Raw genomic sequence first — 23484 nt, forward strand, 5'->3', positions numbered from 1 at the left:
ACACAACTCTGTGAGGTGTAGAGACTGTTATCATCCCTAGCCTGCAGGTGAGGAAACTGAGGCACTAGGAAGTTAAGTAATGAGCCTTGAGTCACAGAGCCAGAGAGCAGCAGACCTGAGCCTCCAACATCCTGCCTGAGAGCCTCCCCTCTTCCCTACCCTGAAAATGTGCTTTGTCCACACTCCTGGATGAGACACACCAGCGACATCAGAGACAGAAAAATAAGGAAGCAGGAAGGAAGAGCTTAAAGACAGAAAGCATGAAACAAGATGAGAGGAAACCAAACCTAAAATTTATAACAATCAACATAATTGAATTTACTTCCCCAATTAGAAGACACTGTCCCTTACTTAGATAGGATTTAAAAGCAAAATTTAATTTTATGCAGGTTACAAAAGAGATACCTAAAACGGAAGGACCCAGAAAAATAAATGAATAGCAAAGATTTATTAGGTAAGTACAAACCAAAGGGCAATTGAGTAGAAGTCCTCGTTTTAAACCCAGTTGAATTCAGCACAAGAATCATTACATGGTCCAAAGGAAGCATTTAATATGGATAAAAACACTATACACAGTACTACTGTGAACTTTTATGCAAAAATAAATAAGGAGATGGAGGATCTGAGTTTTAATTGACTGTTACGTATTGAACTTTGTAGCCTATAAACGAATAATACATTTTCTTTTTAAGCATCCATCAAACATTTACAAAAATCAATCAACTTCTTGGCCACATGTCTCAAAACATCAGAAAAAAATTTCAGATATATTCTCTAACTACAAGGCCATAAAACTTCAATTAAAACGAAACTTTTGGGGGGGGACTTTTAAAGCAATCACCTCAATTATAACTTGGTCAAAAGAGAATCATTCAAAATTTCCAGTGAAGACGATTCTAAAAATTACAATGATAACTGTATATATCAAAGCTCAGGATGTGACCAAAGTTGTTCTCACATGAAAAATATCCTTATAGTTTTTCATTGAAAAAAAAGGAACATGAAAATAAATTGAATTCATTAGAAGAACAAAACAAGCTTCAGGGGGACAAGTTAGTTTTATAACAAAGACAGGAGTTGATGAATCTGAAAACAGAAAAACAGAACTTGTAAATCCAAAAGATACCAACTTCTAATAAATCTAATCAAGGGAAAAAAAGAAAACACAAAATTAGGTATTTTAAAGGGGAATACCTACTGATTCTCAGGAAGTTTTAATAAATAAAAGAGAATAGCTTAACTGTTTTTGAAAGAGAAGACCATCGAGGGGGACTTTCTCCACTAGATACTAAAATGTTTTATAAAACTAAGGTAATTGTCCCTGTGGCATTACTGAAAAATCAGTAATGACAGGTCAACGGGACCTAATGGAAACCCCTGAAATAAATCCTAGCATGTGAGAACCCCATATTTGAGAAAGAAACCAATTAGGAAGCAATAGATTATTCAATAAATGGTAATGGGGAGATTGGATGCTTGGATGAAAAATCAAATTAGAACCCAACCTCTCACCAGCCACAAAATAAATTTCAGGTGTAAAAGAAGAAACCATGAACAAGCTCCAGAAAACAAAGTGAATATTTAATCAATCCTGAGATGGCAGAGAATTGTTAAGCATAAAATCTCAGAAGAAATGTGAAGGAAAAAACTGGTGTATCTGATTACACCATACATACAATTTTAGATTTCTGTTCTCCAAAAAAATATAAACTTATTTAAAAAGCAAATGTTACACTAGGAAAAATATTTGCAGCAAACATGACAAGAGGTAAAAATTCCTATTGTATAAACTAGTTTTAGTTACCGATCAGAAAAACTCATCTCCTCAAAAATTCGCTAAAAATAAAAAAACTGACAACCAGAAAGAAAGAAATACATATAGCCAATATAATGAAAAACACAGCCTCCTGAATCAAAGAACCACAAATTAAAACTACAAAGAGAATTGCTTTTTCTCCTCTAGAGTTGACAAAAATTTAAATGAATATAATTCAATGCTGGAGAAAGTTGTTATTGTTGGTGGTGGGGCAGGTGGGTTGTTTCTCACATATTGATGGTGAGAAGGAAAATTAGCACCACCTTTCTGGAAAACAGTTTAACAGTATGTCAGGGGAGCCTTTACAAGTTCTTAACTTTAACCCAGGAATTCGCCTTCTAGGAAGCTGTTCTAATGGGATAATCAATTTGTGTCAAGATTCTTCAGCAGGATGCATTCTGCAGCAGGGGAGAATCAGAAATCAGGTGAATGTCCAGAATTTAAGCTGTTAAATAAATCACAGCATATCCATATGATGTTAGGCAACACTTTTAAAAAATCATCCTTCGAAGATTATTAATCAGGTAGGAAAACAGTCATGATGTAATATTTTTTAAAGGAGCACACAAAATAGTGTTATATAGGATGTTACCAATTAAAAATATAGAGATACATAATATGCATAGAAAATTCTTGGAAAATACATATATTGTTTTCTGCGGGATGTTATGTGCGATTTTTTCCATTACATTTTATTGCATTTTCAGTGAGAATGCATGACAACATGTATGTTTGTGTTTATCTTTAATATAAAGAGGGAACATTTTGTTTTTTCTCCCTCAACAAAACCTGTCTTCTCATCTTCCATAGAAACTCATATTTTATATCAACAGGGCTTGGGAAGTAAAGTTGAAGGGCACACTCGGTTTTTACATATCATTTTCTCAGAGAAGCACATTAAAAGTTCCTTCCTAAAGCGTTCCCCTTCCGACCTGGCCTTAGTGGACAAGGTAGTGGGAGGACGTGAGCCTAGGCTGGGGTCCTCTCTCCCAGGGCGGATGGGCCACTTAGAGTCCCTCTGAGGCCGAGGGATGATTATGGAGGACCCGGCAGGTGGAGTTCTGCAGGTGAGGCGTGATCCGAGGCACGTCTGCATTAGCTCTTCAGCACCGGCTCTGGGCGGGCCAGGCTCTGGGGGCCTAGCGACGATGCGGGAGCCCCTCATTCGGTCAGGGAGAAACCGCGGGTGTGCAGGTGGTCCCCGCAAGGCCAAGGCCTTTGAGAGGAGGCGGGGCCGAGGTTCTCTCCGCCAGGGGGCGCAGGGCGGGAGGGCAGTACAAACAGTGGGGGCCGGTGGGCGGGGTCTCATAGGCAGGGGCGGGCCGCGGGGGAGGAGCCAGCCCGCCGGCTCCTGGTGCCGCCAGGGTTGAGGTTCAACACCGCTGAGGTGGGAGAGCCTGGCGCCCCGGGCAACCAAGGATAAACCTCAGGACTGGGTCCTCTGCCCCAGGGTTGCCTCTGGTTCCTGCCTCTAGTAGCGTCGTATTCTTATTTCATGTGCGTGTTTTGTATTTCCACCCATCCTTACTCCTTTACAGCCCACTTTTCTCTGTCACTTCTGATTCAACAATTCTTTCCTTTCTTCGTGGCACTATTTGTGTGCTCTTTGATAATTAAGCATGGAAATCGTTAATTTGTGACTAGTTTCTTCATATTTTGATTTATATTCAATAATATACTATTCCACAAATTATGATTAATGCATGACACCTCTTAGAAAAGAGAATCAAGAAATGAGGAAATTGTCCAGAAAATTAGCATTCTCAAGGGCTAAGTTTGGGACAGTGTAGGTGCAAAGTTGACTCCACATTGCACTGAGAAACCATTCCATTTTTCCAGTCGAGTTGATCCCCAAATTACTCCAGCCTATGTTACATTAAACACTAGATTTCCCTATTCTCTGCTGGGAGGAGGCCAGCGCCCTTTTGCCTCCAGGATTTTTGCCTTAGGTAGACCCAGCTAAGTACAAGGCTCTTTCTCCAGCTGGAAAGGCTCATCCAACCTTTCTCAATTGGGATCTGAGAGAGAATTAAGCCCTGCAGAAATGGGTTGGAATGACCGTCTTCCTGATCCCACCAAGGATGGTGCACAGCTAGTACCAAGTCTGATGTGTAAGAGGGAAGTTGCTTCTTATCTTGGATGCCTAAGGGCATCCGGTCTTAATTCTCACCCTCTGGGACCTGTTGGAAAAGGCTGCACCACTGGGAGGAGACAATGCCAAAAAACCTACAAGGGTGGGAATCCTTGGAGGGAGCCAAGATGAGGAAAAGGGAGGGGGTTCCTGTAAGCCACATCAGCCATATCTATTTGTGAGCTGATATTATTCAAGACAGGAAATCCACATTTGTCAACTTTTCCATTTTTTAACTTCGGGGTGGTTTTGTTTGCCCCTGGTGGTCCCATGGTGCCCTGCATCTCCAGTGCAGGCACTCGTCAGCAAGGGACCCTCACCCCACGGCATCGCCATGTGTTCGGTGGCCTGGGAGGTGTGCTCTCCTCACTGTGCCCCCCTGTGCTTTCCACCCACTCCACTGCAGGCATGGCTGCCACCGCCCAGGCTGCTGTGAAGCCCTGCAGCCCCGCTCTCATGGCAGAGCTGCGGGCGGATTTTTTTCATGTTTTCTCCTTCCATTTAATACAGGCTCCTCTGTCCCCTGAGATTTGGCTCCAGTACCCTAGAGGCTGAGCTGGGAGGGAATATGGGTGTCACATGCTGTGCTCCAAATGGTACCTCACTGAGCATCCCCAGCCCCACCCCACCTGGATGCCTGCTCCCATGCTCTGTGAGCTGCCCAAGAGTTTTGGGGCAACCACAGTCCCTCCCTTGGTGGCTTGAAAGTAGTGGCCCTGGGAACCCACCAACCCTACCACACCTGGTCATTTTGTTCTCCTGAGAGGCTCATGGGAGCCACCTGCTAACAAAGCCCCTGCAGGCTGGTCCAGACAGGCCCAGACATACTGAGACGGGCCAGATGGGCTCTGACACCCCCACAATAGACAAGGCACAGAGCCTAGTAAGTAAAACTCCTTTTGAAAATTTTAAACATGTTTCAGCTGAGTCAATACATGCAGTGACACAGTGGTGGCAGCGCACAGAGGCTGGGTACAGCCTGAGTTCAGGGTTAAAGACAGTTTGGCTCCTGGTTTCACCATTCACCTTGTACATTGTACTTGTACTTAATCTCGCAAGAGTCGCGAAGTCTCTACTGAATACACTCTGGGACAAGGATTGCATCACTTTAAAAGACCATTCAATCCATCAGCAGACAGCTCTGATTTAGAAATATCTTCCTAATATTGGTTAAATTAATTCCTTGTTGTTTCTAACTTGGGTCCTAACTCCGTCTTCTGTATCCACACAAAAGAAATTCAAGCAACATGGGCTGGTTGTTAAATCATTACCATCTGGGCAGATATGGGCTTGGGGCCTCACTCAAGCTCTTATAGCCTGTGACCTTGGGCAAGCTAGCCTCAGGACATCTGGGAAATGGGTTAATTCACAGAAAGGCCTTAGTCAGGGCAGAGCATTTAGTCCCTGTTGAGCGCCCAGTGAAGCAGGCTGGTCCTCCCTCTTGCACTGAAGGCCCCTTAAATATTTGAGAACTGGTTTCATCCTCTTCAATCTAATGGCCTCTCATCCTTCAGCAAGTCCTCCCAGGACTCTCTCCTGATCAGACTCCATTCTCTTGCTCACCCTCCTCCTTGGTCATCAATGACCGCATAAAGTGGAGGCCCCAGACTGAACATAGTGCCCCAAGTATTAGGCAACCTCCCATTTTCTTGGCATTTTTCTCCTTTTAATGCAGCTTGAGAGTGGCCCATGGGAAAGGCAGGCGTCTCCCAGAACAGGTATAATGACCTGGGAGTTAGGGAGTGAGACTCAGGGCACATCTCTGTTTAGATTTGGCACTTTTGACAGCCCCGTTCTACAGCCCCACACTCTGTTATTAATTTTCCCTCAGTACAGCCCCACCAGCCCTGCTTAGCGTGAGCCCTGCAGCAAGTGATCGGCGCCCCCACCCCACGTGGCCCACCGCCTGACAGAGCCACAGCTGAGTTAAGGCCAGCAGGGTGTTAAGCCAAGTGGGAACCCAGGTAGGACTCTAAGTGTCAAGACACTCACGTCCTGCTTCCAGCTTCAGCGAGGGGCAGAGGGCCTGGCCTGGGGGCCCATTACTCTGCCTTAGTTTTTCTGCTGATAAAAGCAGTGCTTTATCGGGCCCCTGCAGATCTTTAAACAGGGATTGCCAGAGAGTTGAGATCACCCCACCACTCCCATGGTCTCTGGACTCATCCCATGCTGATGGTTCCCATCCCCCTCTCTCCTCCACCAGATCTGCTCCCTTTAGCTGGACATTCTCCATCCTGTGCCATCTCCCTTTGTCGTGCCTGCCCCTAGAGAATGCATCCACTCTCATGAGAAGCATGCTCACCTCCCAAGTCGAATCCTTGAGCCAAGCCTCCCTCTTGAGCTGTAATGCTCAGTGATGAATGGCTTCCTAAATAAGAACAATGTTAATAGTTATCAGGCCCTACTATTCACCAAGCACCATGTCAGCAATTAAATATAACTTAGAGAGTAAAACACACATTTTTTTTCCCTCATGGGGTCTATATATAGTCTTCCAGGGAAGACAAATAACAAGTCAAACACAAATAAATATGAAATTTAAAATCTATGGTATATATTGTTGAAGGTGTTAAAGGAAACAAGGTTGTAATTATTATTATTATTATTATTAATAACGGGGTTGGAGAGGAATCCTCCTCAGCTGCGACCTGCCTAGAAGGTCTTTCTAGAGAGGTTATGTTTCAGCTGAGACCTGAAGGATGGGAAGAAATGAGTCCTTTACAGACCAAGGGGGTGCGCTTTCCAAGAAGAGGGAACAGCATGTACGAAGGCCTTTAGCATGGTATGTGGAGTCACTGGAAGGAGACCAGTGTGGACAGGTGTGTGATTGGCAGGGCCTGAGCTACAGAGGGGGCAGGAGGCCAACAGTGCTGGCTCCGGGGGCCATGGCAAGTGGTGGAGGGCAAGTGCGGAGGGAAGCCACTGAAGAGATTTAAGTAGAAGAGTCATGCAACCTGATTCATTCTAAGAATATCACTCTGGCCGCTGTGTGGAGAACAAATTGGAAACAGGCAAGAAGACTACTAGGAGGATGAGTCAGGAGGCCATTGCCCAGGCCAGGCAAAAGAAAAGCCGCGGCAGCGTTGAGTTCTTGGGTTCCTCCCCTCTGCTAGGCCGAGAGTTTCATATGCGTGCTCTCATGCACTGAATGCCCCGTGCACCAAGTCTATGTTCACAATCATCATGCTGCCCCTCATTTCTCTCAGCTTTCCTGTGTTTACCTTCTTTTTATCAGGAAAATTTTCAGTTCGTATTAGTTTTTGGGTACAAGAGACAGGAAATCCCAAATAACAGCAGCTTAAACAAATAGAAGTTTCTTTTTATTCAAAAGAAGATTGGACTCACAGTGAAAAAGAATGCAACAATGAATATATGTATGTTCATGTATAACTGAAAAATTGTGCTCTACACTGGAAATTGCCACATCATTGTAACCTGACTATAATTCAATAAATAAATAAATAAATAAATAAATAAATAAATAAATAAATAAATAAATAAATAAATAAAATTTAAAAAAAAGAAGATTGGAAAAGGGTCAGTCCAAAGCAGGCATGGTGCTCGATGGCATTAGGGACCCAAGCTCCTCCTTCCTTGTTGCCCTGCCAGCCTTGGTACATGACTTCTTCCTCATAATTCAAGAAGGCTGCCAGAGCTCCAGCCATCCCATCTATCTTCCAGTCAGCAGGAGGGAGGAAGGGACAAAATAACGTGTGTTTTTTTTTCTAAAGACATTTCCTGGAAGTAACATGTGTCATTTCCATTCACATCCATTGGTCAGTTACATGGCTGGACCAATGTAATCATTATTATTGGCAACCATTGCTCATTCCTGGGTTCTCTTACCAATAAGAAGGGGAGAAGGACTATTGTGCCATAACTATCTCGTAGGCTCAAAACCATTTACTATCTTTGTGCCCACCCCCACCCCATTCAGCCCTTTATTCAGGCATCAAGCCCTATAGTTCTTATTCTACAATGTCTCTCAAATTCATCTTTTCCTGATACCTCACTGACACAGATCCCTGGTGTCTTGCACTGGGCTGTAGAAGTAGCTTCTCTGACCTCAAATTATGCTACCACTGGATACCTTCTATTACCCTTAAAAAACCTGCAGCTGCTTCCTCTGGAAGATTAAGTCCATATTCCTCGCTTTAGTGTCCAAGGCTTTCCACAGCCCCCCCACCCCCCAGTCAACCCAGGACAAAACCCATTTGGTTCAATTTCAGTAACACTAGCCACGAGTGTAATAACACCCCGCATTCCTAAATGTAAGGTTTTATTGCCTACAAAATTAAAAGCAGTGGCACCTAAACTAAAAAAAACCCAGGCTCACAGCCTAGCTTAATCATGCACCAGCTGTGTGAACTTGGGCAGGTCACTTACTCCCTATTAAATAAGACAAGTGCCTATGACTGCAGCTGGGGCTTGATGAACTCTGGGCCTTTCCTTTCCTGGGCCTCATTCTTCTGATCTATAGGTTGGAGATATAAGCCTGTCTTACCTACTTCCTAGCTGGGTATGAAGTTCAAAAGAGAAGGCATGAAAAGCTGGGGAAACCGTAAAATCCAGGACTCGTGTTCTTTACTTCTCCCAACGCCCCTAAGAAGTGAGCAGGTAGAATAGAGTCCAGAGGCCCCATTTAATGGATTAGGACATGGTGACTCAACGAGGCTCGGTAATCTGTCCTGTCTCCTGACTCGGGGGCAGTAGAGGCCTGGGACCCCAGAATCCCTAAGCTCTTGGGGTATTTGTTAAATTGGGAAGTTGTCTCTGTGACTGTGTTGGGGTGAAATGAGAAAGAGAAAACTGTGCAAAGTGAATTTAGTTTTCTTTCAGCTGGGGCTCTGAGGTCATCCTCTAATTTGTTTGAGGGCATGCCATCTGGTACCTCGATGGACACTGATTGGTGCTGTAGGAAAATAGCAGTTTGTAGTGGGAAGCCACTTCCTGTTAGTGGGTACAGGTAGAAACGGCCCATCATCCTTGAATGCCATGGTGTAAGTTTTTGGGGGTTGAAGACTGGCTAGACATTTCCTGAGAAAGTATATGTCAAAATTAATGAAGTAAACAGCTCTATTGTCCAACTTACAGCGTTAAGTAAATGTGAATGCAGTTAACTGGATAGTAGCTTTGTAATTATTTTGTCAAGTTTAACATACGAAATTGCTCCCACTTAGTTACCAGCATTCTTAATTTGTTTTGTTCTTGTTTATAATTTAAACTGTGGATTTTTATTTAGGGAGTAAATGTGTCTTGAGGCTTTTCATTATTTCAGAAATTAGACTATACCCTCCTGAGGTTGCCAGACTGTTGCTGCAGCCAAATTAGGCAAAACACGAGGGCTGGTGAGACTGAGCCAGGGTCTCGGAAGCCTAGTTAAGGATGACCTCAAGCCTGAGGAAGGAGAAGGAGAGCCGTCATTTGTTCAGTGCTGACTTCTCACATTCATCATCCCACTTAACCCTCACAAGAATCTTTGGCGGTATTTGCCTCCATTTCACTGGTGGAAAAACAGAAGCTGAGGACAGTGGGGTAACTCACCCACCACTGGGTGAGGTTGCTCCTTGAATTGCCTCTCCCCCAGCAGCTGGTAAGTCTGTGAGAGAATGTCCTAGAATGCCCAACCCTTGTAGGAGGTTAGGTATTATTTTTGAATAAATCGGGAACACTATCTTACTGTTCACGGCTTCTCTGTCTACGCACTTTCTCCTCTGACTCCCAGCAGCCTGAGAGATGGGCAGGGCAGGCATTAATTTTCCCATTTTAGAAAGTAGGGAATAGAGGCTTTGGGAGGTAAGTGAGGCAGCTCACTGCTGGCCCAGGGATCCTTCCTAGACAGGGAGGGTCCTCCACCTGGGACACTCCTGGCACCAACTTCTGAGGTCCCCTGGGCCTGGCTCTCCCTGATCCACTCTGTGACTGAAGATTCCAGAGCCCAAGGTCACTTAAGCTAACAAGCAAATGAACCTCGATTTGGGTGGAGTGGGGGGGCGATGATGATGACTGTGAAAATCTTTGTTTTAGGGGATGATCATATTTCTCAGAAACTCTGGAGAAGCGTGCCGTTGCTTGAGGGTGTTTAATAGAATCACTCATCAGATAAAAATAGAAGCCAATAATAGCACAGGGAACTATATTCAATATCTTGTAATAACCTATAATGAAAATGAATATGAAAAATATATGTATGTATATGTATGACTGAGACATTATGTTGTACACCAGAAACTGACATATTGTAACTGACTATACTTCAATTAGAAGCCAATTGATGTTTACCAAAGGAATCATCATCCTTATCATTACCGTCATCTTCCTCACCAACAACCTCAACTCTAATCATGACAGATTTGATCAGAAGGAAGAATAACCGTAATAAAGGCGGCCTTTTGAGGACTTGACCGGTGGAGGGCTTTCCTCCATATCGCCTTCTCTGTCTGTCTCCCTCATTTCAGTGAGTCAGTTTTTCCTCCCCATCTGTTTGCTGTTTGGCACTTTATACAACTGTCTGGGCTCTTTCATTTTGCTTCTGCGGTTGCTCAGCTCCGACGTGTTCCCTCCTGACGCTTCCCCTTTGTTCTGGCAGCCTCCTCTCATCTGCCGGCTTCCAGCCCTCTGAAGTGTCAGAGGTGGGTTGTAGTTTTCAGGCAGCATTTTGTTGCCTGGCAACATGTAACAAGCATCTTCTGTGATGGCTGCTTCCTGTAAAACAGAGCCAGGGCTGGGGCGCTGGGATGGAGGCGCCTCCAGGCCCTCTCTGGGGAAGTGGGGAGGAGGAGCAGGGCGAGAGACAGACAGGCAGACTCAGGTGACTCCGGATGTAGCCTTTCTGACTCTTTTATAACAGCCAGGGCACCAGCTCACCCTCTCCTGTTCCATTTCAGGAATCACAGGTATTCAACGGTCAAAAGTCTCAGTTAGGAGCCATCAGAGGTTCTGTGTAACTTGGTGGCCACCTGCTATGGCTCCCTGAGGGGTGGTTGGCTGGCCCTGGATGGAGGCTACTAGATGGTTTCCACTGGAACTGAACTCTTACTTGATCTTGTTCCCTGTGGGATGTAAACGTGCCTTCCTGCCTGTGAAGACGACTGGCTTCAGTGTCTGCAGTCGGCCCAGCCACCCGCTCCCCAGGGACTGGGTGGAGGTTGAGTCGGGGTGGGGGGTGGTAGCGTGTCATCAGAGAAGCAACTACCTTAGAACCAGTTGGGGCTCTAGAGCTCATTTAGCCAAATCCTCACATTTTACATGAGGAAACCAAGGGCCAGAGGCAGGAAGTGACTTGCCCAGGGCCACACATGTTGGAGGGAACCTAAGTTCTCAGTTGAGGGTTTCTCCTGGGATCGACTATCCTGGGCTGACATGACTGGTGCCTCATGGAGGAGAAAAAGGCAGTAGAAAGAGAAGCACGGTGGACTTGGGCTCAGCACGCTCCTCTCCGGCCTCCATTTCCTTATCTGAAAAGAATGAGGTTTGCCAGGTGAGAGGTAGCCCCAGAGCTCAGTGACTCCCAGAGACCAAGCCGAGCCAACAGGCAAAGCCCTGCCTGCCCAGGACTTTGACAGTATGTCCATGGCTGTTCTCTCACTTCCCTTGAAAAGTGCTGGGGAGTCCTGAGCCTCTGGGTTAATGCTTCCTAGGAGGATTCCATTCTGTGGGCAAAGACCCTCAGCACAGCCACTGTTGTGCCCCTAAGGACATTTGTCACCATCAGAGCAACTTAGGGCAAGGCTCCAGGAATCTGTGTCCTTCCAAACACAGCCCTTAAGGGCATCAAAGATGGAAGCCGCAGCTGCCCATTCCCCTCTCTGACCAGCTCTCCATCCTGTGTGTGTGCGGAGAGGGGTTACAGCTGCCTGGAGCTGGGGCCCAGGACCCCTGTTTCTCAGAGGAGCAGATTAGCTCATGAGGGGACTGCAGATGCGCAGGGGATTTTATACCATCCCCTCGGGTCCTGCAAATGAGAAGAAACCTCCAGATGGATTCTCTCCTCTGTCTTGCTCCTTCTTTTTCCCCAGCAAGAATCTCTCAGTTCAAGGGGCAGAAAAAAGGAGTTTCGATGAGGCAAGCAGTCTTTCCCCAGCTGCATCCCTTCGTTCTGCCCCTGGGGCCACAGAGATGAACAGGGAGGCCCCAGCACAAGAGCCTTTCCTTCCAGCTGCTGCTCTTGGAGATCTTGGGGCATGCCAGCTCCGGAGATTTAGAAATTCCTGTAGCAAGAAAGCCCCCTTAAGGGGGAAGTTGGGTGTGTGCAGCCTATATCCATTCCCTTCTCCACACGGTCCTGAGCTTCAGAACGAGTTTCTTTCTGATGTGTTCCAGGACCTTCTAGTTAATCATATAAATCAAGGTCTGGGTCATTTGGCTGTAGGACGGGTAGGCCTGGACCAGCCCCCAAGACCCTGCTCGAGACTGTCACTCTTCACATGGGCAAAGCCCACCCCCAGAAATCCAGGGAAGTATGCCATCTGGACGCCCAGGCCTTGGAAAGAGATTAGAGGCAACCATCCTCCACATGCAGGCTGCCTGTGGTCAGGGGGCTCCTGCAGCCCCCAGAGCCCCAGAGCCATGTTCCCCAGGTCAGGGTGGTTGCCTCTGCTGAGTTAGAATGCTTCCCACTCACCCCTTCTGCACCCCCTCTACTCAATGGCAGGGGAAGCTGTCCAACTGGAGCTCCCACGTCCTGCCCTGGAATCCCCACTGCTCTGGGAAACAGTAACAAGAAAACTCCTTCCCAGGATATTTCTTCCATCCTGTATCTCTTTGTTCTTGCTCACAGGGCGGTCCCCACCTCCCTCCCACACTAATGCTGCCCAGGTGAGACTGCAGCTCTGTGCCCTCCTCAACATTTGCTCGCTTGGGGAGCTGCCCGCCTTTAATTCTCTTTGGAAGGCTTAACTGAGAGGAGCAAGACACCCTTCTTTCCTTTGAGGCTCCAGTGGGGACCACTGCCTACGCGGCACTTCCCTCCAGGGGGCGCCATTTGCATTGACGTCTCCATGAACGGCCCTCTCCATTGCTGCACAGCGCACACCCTACGCTGCAAACAGGGCAGCCCTGGCTCTGGCTCCCTCCCTCGTGAAGCTGGCTCATGGTAATACAGACCCAGGATCAGAGACCTGCGAAGGGGAGAATCCCCGGCTGGGCCTATCGACCTGGCTGGGCCTCCGCTTCCTCAAAGGCATAAAACGGTCAAAGCGGGAGATGAGGAATCGCCCAACTCCAGCTCACGTTTAGGCTCTGCCACTCAGTAGATGTTTCATTTGAGTTTCCAACTCAAGAAAACAGGAAACGACAATGACAAATCTTGTTACTGTGAGGATGAAATGAGATAATGCACGGAAAGGTTTGACCCATGTGACATGCCCTTGACAAATGATGATGATGATGATTGTTATCTTTTAAAATAGGGCTATATTTCCAGTCCGACCTTCCTCACCAAGATAGTCCCAGAAATAAAATGAGAAATAGATCACCTCTCAGGTCTTTAAGGAAATATTTTGCAAGAATCCCAACTACAGTTGTTCACGTCTCCGTGTATAAAAAGCTAAGAGCTGGGAAGCCCCTCTGCTTCCAGGTCTCATTCTGTGACTGATGTCGGGGAAAGGCTCAACCCGGAGAGGGAAAGCTACCAGGTGGAAGACCGAGGCCCCAGGAGGGCAGAGCTGAATGAAAACCAAAGACGGTAGCTGAGAGAAAGCAGAGGCTCTTGGAGGGGCATGCGATGAGACCAGGTTTAAACGTCACCTCCCCTGGCCCCTTGTTCATTCACTGCCTCCTTCAGCAGATTCATTGAGCTTCCTCCAAGTGCCTGGCCACTGGGGCTGACTGGGCTGTGCAGAAGGATGAGCCCCGGTGAGAGCACCCGATGAGATCCCACAGTGGGAGATGCAAAGAGGATGCTTGATCCAGGAAGGCTTTCTGGAGGAGGTGACTTTCTGGGCCTGAGAGGACTCCAGGCAGAGCGACCAACATGAGCAGAGCCTGGAGGTGGGGGGAGCAGGGTGGGAGAGAGAATAAACAGTTGCTTGCCAGGGGGGTCAGTGAGAGGATGCAGCTGCACTCAAGGTTAAAGGGACCAGGCCGGTCTAAGGAGTTGGTACTTAATCCTCCGTCACAGCCAACAGTTCCCAACCTTATTTATGTACTTGTTTCTTTTATTCCAGTGATGCAAAAGAGATGGTATTGAGATACCCGCCTTCTGCTGTGGGTGGGCCCCAGGTTATAAATCATTTCCGCTGGGTTAGCTAGAGTCCCAGCCCTTCCTTTCCACTGGAGAAAGCAAATCAGAGTACAAGACAGCGAGAGTGATGCTATCACAGGGGTAACCTTGAAACTACCGACTCTAAACAGTAAATCTTTCACCAATGTCAACCCTTCAACTACTGTTAGTCCCGGGGAGATTGTGTGTCCCTGTGTGTCTCCACACTGAGGCCAAGGAACACCCCCCTCCAAGGCCAGTGGGAGCCACTGGTGGGTTTTGAGCAGGAGAGAGTCTTGTGTTTTGGAAAGATTTCCCTGGCTGCAATGTGGAGGGGAGTTTGAGGGGAACACAAGGATGACCATGAGATGGGGAGATCCATTGGGAAGCTGCTGCCGTGATGGACATGGGACAGGAAGCCACCTCCACCAGGGAGGTGGTTGTGGGGATGGAGAGTGAGGGACAGAAGCCCAAATTGACACACTGACTCATTGGATGTGAGGTGATGGTGAAGAAAGTTGGAGAGCAATGCCCAGTTCCTGGCGTGGTGAGGTGGTGGTGTTGCCCACAGCTAGGAGATGTGGAAGGAAGAGGGGTGGGTTTGGAGGGGATGCAGGCATTGGAGAGAGGGCAGGTAGTGAGCAGGGCTCAGGATAAGCTGAACTTAATTTACCTGCTGTCCCCCTGGATGTGTCTCCGGTTGGCAGATGGGTCCATGGGTCCGAAGCTTGGAGGGGAGATCTGAGCTAGTTTCAGAGGCCTGGGGGTGGCTGTTGAAAGGACAAAGAGGCATGTGGTCACCAGAAGAGCAGAGGTGGTCTTCATGTCCTGGGAGGACAAGGACATGTGTACTTCTTCTGGGGCAGCCCTCTCCACTTCCTTCCCAGGATTCTGACTCTGCTGGGGGGAGCCCTGGAGCAGGGACCCTGTGCTGTTTCATCTCATGTCATTGGTATCTGGCCCCCTAGGAGGTGTAGAATATAAGTTTGCTGGATAAGCAAAACCAACCTGATGCCACCAAAGACTGGTGTCCCCATAGGGATGGCCATCTCCTTGGAGGCAGAAGCCCCCTTCTCCTCTTTACAAGAAGAAGATGAGAAAGAGACTGAGCCAGTGAAGGAGAGTGAGAGAGGGGAGATGCAGGGAGGTGGGGTCAGTGTTTCAAAGGGAAAGAGAGAGAAGGGTGAGGGAGAAGACAGAGCAGAGAGGCAACGGAAAGAAAGGTGGAGGAGGGGAAACAAGGACCCAGGGAGCTGGTGACAGTGAGGCCAAAGGTGCCAGTGTGTTTGCAAGGCTCTGCTCATCAAAGCCCAGTGCTGGTGCTGGGAGAGAGCAGCCTTTATCCACCTGCCTCTCCCCCAACGGTCCTCCTGATCCCCTAAGCCTTCTCTGGAGCAGTCCCTCCACCTGGAGCACCCCTACCCCGGCCCACCCCTGCTTGACCTGGGTGGCTCTGTGTAAAGGCTGCGTCCTCAGAGGGGGTCCCTGCTTGGTGCATCTCGTGCTGCTTCTCAGCACTCATCTCAACTCTAACATGGCCTCTTTTGACTTTTGTGTTGGTTTGTATCCACCTTCTTCACTGGACTGTAAGTTCTCTGAGGAAAGTGCCAAGTCTGGCGCATAGTAGGGGCTCATTCAGAGTTGCTGACCGAATGAGCTCACTTAGTAAGCTTCAGTACCTGCCAGGCAGGCCTGCTAGGCAGGTCTTACATTTGTTACCTCATTGAACTATCAACACCATGCCACGACAGAGGTTTTACACATTTCGATGTATAGAAGGGAAGCCCAAGGCGCGGGGAGGTGCGTGCCTTACCCAGGCCACGCAGCTAACAGGCGGCAGCGCTGGGACCGGCCGCCTCCCGTCCCCTCTGTGCCACACCACCTCTGAGGGCTGCGGAGGAAACGCTTCCCCGAGAAACAGTGCTTCTTCCAAACATATTGTTTTTCTCCATTTTCATGCATTTTATTAAACATTTCCAAATCAGGAAACATGGAAATATTTTTTAATAAGAAGAAAGAAAACACTGCAAATAGAGAAACTGACTCAGAAGGATTTGCCAGATGAGCATCTGGTTTTTAATTTAATAACCATGCAGAGAGGTTGACAGCACGCCCCTTTATGAAGAAAAGGGACTGTGGAAGGAATGGCAGCTGGCCTCCCTCGAATGGCGCATCCATTTGCAAAGTGGAGGAGTCGGACAAAACATCTTAGTCCAACGAAGGGAGGAGGAGACCCAAGAGAAGAGAAACACCCCGAGAAAACGGCCCGAGCTGGTGTCCTTGTCCAGACACCCCCCCCAACCGGGGCCGGCAGAGAGCTGCCTCCCAATGCGTGGCACCAGCCGGATGTCCTGCCTCTCGCGCATTTGGCAAAAGTCTCCAAGGAAAATCGCTGAAGAGGCATGCATGCCACCACTTCCGCCACAAAAAGCCACACCGCCACCATGTTCACGGCAAGAGGACGCACCGTGTCTGTTTGGTGACAGATCGCAGCTTGTTGGTTGGGGTTGTCTGTTTTGGTGGTGCTGGTTCTCTCCCCTTCTAAACATAACCAGAGGCTTTGCACCCATGCTGTTAGTTCTCGGGGCTGGAAATAAAAGACTAGATTTAGACTTGCCTTGGAAAGATCAGGGCTGTTGCCTTGAATTACCTGGTGGAGGGAAACGTCCTTATTTTCCTAAATTCAAAGACAACTCTTAAAAAATAGGACACAAGCCATAGGAATGAGGCAGACAAGGGAGTGGCTTTACATACGCGTGGTCGTCAGACACGTGGTCCGGTAGGCTGGTGGTTAGCCCTGAGTCTCCAGGGCCATCTATTTCATATTTTAAGTTTTTTTTAAGGGAAATTGTTTTTAGGAAAAGAAAGAACTATTTTTTTTGTTTTCACCTTGATGTGAATTCACCTGTAGCTGGAAGTCACCAAAAGCCATCTATTCCTTAGCTAACTTTGCATTTCAGTGGTACTTTTTCACAGACCTCAAACATTTCTGATACCCTCCTAATGGCAATTTTCTCCCCAACCCTGGAATCACATGCTCTAGCACGCTGAGGGTCCTTGATAATTAAGAGTTGATTATATTGGCATCCAAGACAAAAGCAGAGGTAGGGATGGGAGTAAAGCCCAGGCCTCTGTGCAGATGTCTTCCCTTAGGAAGAGCTTCTCAGTCTCCCTGACCCAGGCTGGGACTCACCGTCACGCGCGGAGCCTCCAGGCCATCGTCCTACTGGCCGGGGCTGAGCAGGTGCTCTGCCAAGCTGGGACCGGCCGGGGTCCGCCCAGGCGCACAGAGGCTGCCGCCACACCCCACCCTGTGCCCTGCTCACTGCAGCCACCATTTTTAGAATCAGAAAAAATATAGGTTTCTGGCCCAGCTTTTCCACTTACTTCTTATAAGAAGTTAGGCAGGCCCATTGCTCTCTTGAGCTTCTCGTGATTTTATTGTAAAATTGGGGTAACAGCCCCCATCCCACTGACTGTTCTGCTGGCCTGTGGTAAAGACAAAATGGGATCATTCATTCATTCACGTGTTCAACAAATATTTGTTGAGCACTAGAGACACCTCAGTAAACAAAAGAGAAAAAGTCCTTGCCTTCATGAAGCTTGTATTCTAGCAGAGATTGACAGATGATAAGCAATAAACACAAAAATAAGCCAAATATGCATTATGTCAGGTGGTGATATGCACGTGGCGAAAAGTGACACAGGGAAGGAAGGTGAGGGGCGCTGGGTGTGGGGCGGCCGTATGTTGTAATCGGGTGGGCAGGGAACACTTTCCTGAGAAGCTAACGTTTGAGCAAAGGTCTGAAACTGAGATGAGAACCTTCCAGGTACAAGAAATGGCAGGGACCCAAACTCTGAGACGGAGGAAAGCTGGGCGGCTGAAGGAGCTGTACAGACCCCAGATGGAAGGAGTGGAGTGGGTGCGGGGGCAGCTCACGGGATATGGGGTCAGAGAGGCCCCACGGTTTGGGGGGCTTATGAGGACTTTGGCTTTTGTCCCGAGGGAGACAGAATTTTGGAGCAGAGAGGTGAGATGGTCTGTCTTACCTTTTGCAAGGACCACTCTGGCTTCCATTAGTGGGTAGTAGGCAGGGATCCTACAGGCAGAAGCAGGGGGATCGGTTAGGTGACTCCTGCAGGGGTCCAGGTGAGAAGGCAGGGCCTGGGTCAGGTGGCAGCAGCAAAGGTGGGGGCACTGGTCAGATTCAGGACCTATTTTGAAGATGAAGCAGACAGGTTTGATAGCAATAAGGGGTTAAAACTGCAAATCACCATGCGGAAGGGCGGGGGTCAACCCGGAAGTCAGTGGGATGAGGACAAGGAAAAGGTGAACCTGGGAGGAATGAATGACTGCTTTCCTACCTGGCCGTGCCTGCTGCCTGCTCTCCCTCCATGCCCCGTGTGGTTGCCCTTGTCACTGAGATGAAGCCCCAAGTGGGAGGCGCCCCAGGTAGGAGACTCTCCAAGAGGCAGTCACCTCCTCTGTGTGTATCCTGTGTTCCTGGTGGACAGATCTCTTCCACAGTTGCTCCTCACCATGGCCTTTTGAGATAGTCAGGGCTGACATGATTTCCCCTGGTTCCCCAAAGAGGAAACAGACCCTGAGAGAGTGAAGTCATTTGTTCAAGGTCACAAAGCCATTAGGGAGTGAAAGGCAGTCTTTCAGCCCCAGATCCTGCATTCTTCTGTTATGACAAGGCCAGACTTACACACACAAGATGGTAACAGCACAACAGTAGTCAACATTTTTTAGTGTGACTGTGTGCCAGGCAGGCACTGTTCTAATGGTTTAGAAATACCAGCTCACGTAACCCTAATAGTAACTCTATGTGAGTTGGTACAAGTATTATCCCCTTTTACAGATAGGAAAACTGAGGACAAGTTCATGCAGATAGTAAGGGGCAAAACCCAGATTCAAATATAGGTAGTCTGGCCCTAGAGCCTGCACGTTCAGCCGTGGCTCCTAACCACCTTGTGGTCTCCTACCCGAGACAGTGTGTAGGCAGCAGACGGACAGTGCAGATTCTGAGTGGTGCAGGTTAGAGACAAAGAGCTTGCATTGGCTGGGCAGGTCGGGGGATTTAAGCTGCTTCTTGAAGGGTCATTTAGAAGGGATCAGCCAGCATGGTGGCAGGCATGTCGGACGCAAGAAAGGTGTGAGGCAAACTTGGAGCATAGCAACACTGAAGAGGAGCCCAGAGGAAGGAGCCAAGAAGGATGGTCAGAGCAGGAGGAAAGCAGGAGAGCAAGCCACTGAGGATGCCAAGAGGGCAGCGTTTTGAGGAGGGAGACACCAGTGGGATCAAAGGTCACCAAGGGGTCAAGTCAGGTACCTGTTGGTTTTTCCACTGGAGAACTGAACAAGCACAGGGTCTGCTGCTCATTGGGGGCTGGGGGCCGACTGTGTGATGCTGGGGAGTGATGGAAGGTGGAGACGAAGAATCCACTTGGCTTGATTCCTGAAAATTTCCAACAAACAAACCAGACCCAGGACAAATGGCTGGAGCCATCAAATCTCTAAGATCTATGTGAAAAGAGCTAGGTCACAGCTCCTGTCAAGAAGCTGAGTTCTCATGAATACTGAGAACCGACTTCATCCCAAGGAATTTGGCAGCCACTTTGACAAAAGTTTATCTGCCAAAGATAACAGCTGAAGTCACCTTAACATGTGTCACTGACTTACTAAAGCAGGCATCACTTTCACAGAGTGACAGGGAAGGCAACAAACAGGCCACATTCATCCCACAAATACTTACTGAGCACCTATCATGCATTAGGCTCTGAGAAGGTACCTAGAAACATCTACAAAGAGGACTGTAATGTAATTCCAGGGTTGAGTAAATAGGCCAATGGAATAGAATAGAGAACCCAGAAATAGCATCCTTTCACGTACAATTTATAAGACAGAGGCAGCCTTTAGAGCCAGTTGGGAGAAAGGATGGACTGCTCATTAAGTGGACCTGGGATAATTGCTTATCCAAGGCAACATTTAGAAACATTTAAAAGAAAGTCTTATAAAAAAAAATAAATAAATAAAAATAAAAGAAAGTCTTATAACCACTGGTAGGAAAGGATTTCTTTAAAAAATTAGACAAATCACTAATTATAAATTTAATTATAAATTAAAAAGATGATAAACTCAACTACAGTAAAATTTAAAACCTCTATTCATCAAAAATAATATATAGAAAATAAAAAGACCCAGGACAAACTGGGAGGAGATATTCACAACACATAAACGGACGAAGTTCTTGGCTGGAATATAAAAAAAAAAAACTCTTATAATCAATAAGAAAAAGGAAAAAAAAAACAATAGAAAAATGGGTAAAACTCAAGAGTGGTACTTCACAGAAGACGAAACACGAAGGACCGAAAAACAGGTGAAAGGATAGTCAACTTTTATCAGGGAAATATAAAATAAAAGCATGATGAGATACCGATTTACCCACCAGTTTGACAAAAATTAAAGTCAGATGATGACAAGTGTTGATAAGGATACGGAGCAACAGGAACACATATGCACTGCTGGTAGAAACCCAATGGTACTGCCATTTTGGAAAATAACTTGACATTTTCTAATGAAGTTAAATATGTACATGCCTTACAAATCAGTAAATCCACTCCTAGGTATGTGTCCTAGAGAAATTCTTATGTAACCGGGAGCTGTAATTAAGAATGTTTATGGCAATATTGCTCACTAGAGGAAAAACCTGGAAACCACTCAAATGTCTTTCAACAGGTGAATGAACAAATAATGATATATTCATATGATGAAACACAGTACAGGAATGAGAATACACTATGGCCACATACATCAACATTCATGTTGCACAGAAAAGAGCAATTCAGGGAAGAGTTCACTGTATTTGTTATCTGTTGCTGCATAACAAACTGCCCCATAATTTAGCAGCTTTAAATAACCAGCATTCGCTGTCTCATGGTTGTAATGGGTCAGGAATTCAGGGACAACTTAAATGGGTACTTCTGGCTTGAGGTCTCTCGTGAGATTGTAATCCACACCTGTGGTCTTACCTCAAGGCTTAACTTAAGGGGTTTCTGCTTCTAAGCTCACTCACGTGGTTGTGGGCAAGCTGAGGTCCTAAGAGAGAGTGGTCCATAAAGAGAATGAGGTGGAGATCTCCCAGACAAAAGCCACGGTCTTCCTATAACCCAGCCTTAGGAGTGATAGCCCATCACTTCTACCATATTCTGTTCCTTAGAAACAAGCTAGTAGGTCCAGCCCACACTCAAAGGAAGCAATTACAGAAGGGTGTGAGTACACCAGGAGAAGGGGGTGCACTGGGGTCATTTAGAGGCTGCCTATCACACTCTTGTAGTATGATTTCATTTTTATGAAATTCAGAAACAGGCAAAAGTGAAGTGCACATTGCTACATATGTATGTAGAAGCACCATGAAGAAAAGCAAGGACATGATAAACATGAAATTCAGGATATGAATGATCTCCAGGGGGAAGTGGGAGACTAGACTGGAGAGAATACGCAAGTAGATTCAACAAGATGATGAGCTCAGGGATGCTTACTTTATCTTTATGCTTCGTAACTTAATGTTACATCACATATATTTTTGTGGTTTTTTTCTCTTGGGTTTAGTTTTGTGTTTGATAATATGGAAGTTACACATGCATAAAAGAATCCGTTGTTCTGTGGTATTCGCGGTCCTCCACCAGTTTTCCCATGTATGCGTCTCCAGAGGCAGCTACTTTTACCTCCTTTTGCTAATTAATTTTAGCATTCACCTCCATGTCTCTTAATCACATGCTTGTATTGCTACTTTTTGACGTTTTGGTTTCGGCGTCATCTGTTCCCTTCCCACTGCCAACAATGAGGACTGAGCCCCCTTTCCTCTCCTCCGACTCTTCTGCCCCCTCCCAGATCCTCCTTTCATAATTCTATCACTATTTTGGTTAGATCCGTTATCAGTGTTTACATTATTCAGCCAACACAATTTGACTCTGTTCATAGTCGAGCTTTGTAGTAAAGGATGATGACTTTTCCTCTCCTGCAGGACTTTTTGTTTTTCCTGGCTAATTATCATATTTGTTCATTTGCTTAGTCTTCTATGTATTTATCACTAACTCAACTCCAAACTCTGGTAGGTGTCTAAATTTCTTCTCAGGATGTTCAGGCACTGCAAGTTTTCTACCAGTTTTGTCTTCTTGGAGAAATACCTTCCAGAACCATCTGACCTGCTCCAGCCTGGACAGGTTGTCCCCCATCACCTGGTGTGTGGCCATCACCCAAGGGTCTCCCAGTTCTGTCACCCCCGGCCTCCCTCCTCTCCAGTTTCCTCCTCTGGGTTTACTCCTTTGTTTTGGTGACACACACCCTCCTGTAGCTTCGTGAGAAAGGGTGCAGAGGAGGCACATATTTGAGAGCCTTGGCTGGTTGGAATTCTGGTTTGGAGAAAATTTTCCTTTGGAATTTGAAGCCTTTGTTCCACTGCCTCCTAGCTTCCAGTGCTGCTGTGAAAAAGTCCAAGGTCACTCTGACTTCTGATTCTTGTGTTTGACCCCTCTCTCTCGCTCTCCCTCTGGAAGCTCTGTGGAATCTTCTCCTTCCCCCTGGTGTTCTGAAATTTCACAATCGCGTGCCTTGGTGTGACTCTATTTCCATGCACTGCGCTGGGAACAGTGGGCCCTTGATCTAGAAACTTGTGTCCTTCAGCTCTGGGAAATTTTTTAATGATGTCTTTAATGATCCCTTCTTTCCTTCTTTTCCTTCCTTCTCCTTCTCCCCGTCCTCCTTTTTCCCCAGTTCTTTCTTTCTGAAGTTATTAGTATTTGAATCAGTAGACTGATTCACTCATTTCCTCCTACTTTCTCTCCTATTTTCATCTCTTTGTCCTTTCTGCCTTTGGGGAGGCTTCCTCAATGTATCTGCCGGCCGTCTAGGAGGACTTTTTGGTACAGCGTACATTCTTGTCTCATGGGTCCAATATTTTGTTTTATCTTCCTTATGACATTAATTATAGGATTTGTTTCAAGGGTTCTTGTCTGTGAATGGCCTGTATGTGATCCAGAGTGCTTTTCCTTTGTTTGTTTAATTGACTGAGTTGGTCTGCGTCTTTACTGCTCGAGATGTCTGGGGATTCCTGGCTGTCTGCTTATTTTTAAGAGCAGGGAACTAAAACTGGTACTTTACAGGGGTAAGGGGAGGGATAAAAAGTATCCTGTGTGTTTAATCTACCATCTTTACGCAATCATACAATCTTTCACGTCTATCATTTATTTCATAACAGTAAAAAGTGAAAAACCATAGTCCACACCCTAATGATAAATTAATAACTATAATAACCCTAAAAAAATACCTAC

The 23484-nt window shown here is 46.8% G+C and overlaps 1 protein-coding gene across 5 annotated transcripts in view; it reads left to right on the forward strand.

Annotated features, from left to right (window-relative positions):
- The window catches only part of KCNN3 (potassium calcium-activated channel subfamily N member 3), a 150687-nt gene that overhangs the window by 94365 nt on the left and 32838 nt on the right, over positions 1-23484 (forward strand). The window lies entirely within an intron of this gene.

This window comes from Camelus ferus, chromosome 21, assembly GCF_009834535.1.
Source record: "Camelus ferus isolate YT-003-E chromosome 21, BCGSAC_Cfer_1.0, whole genome shotgun sequence".
Lineage (NCBI taxonomy): Eukaryota > Metazoa > Chordata > Mammalia > Artiodactyla > Camelidae > Camelus > Camelus ferus.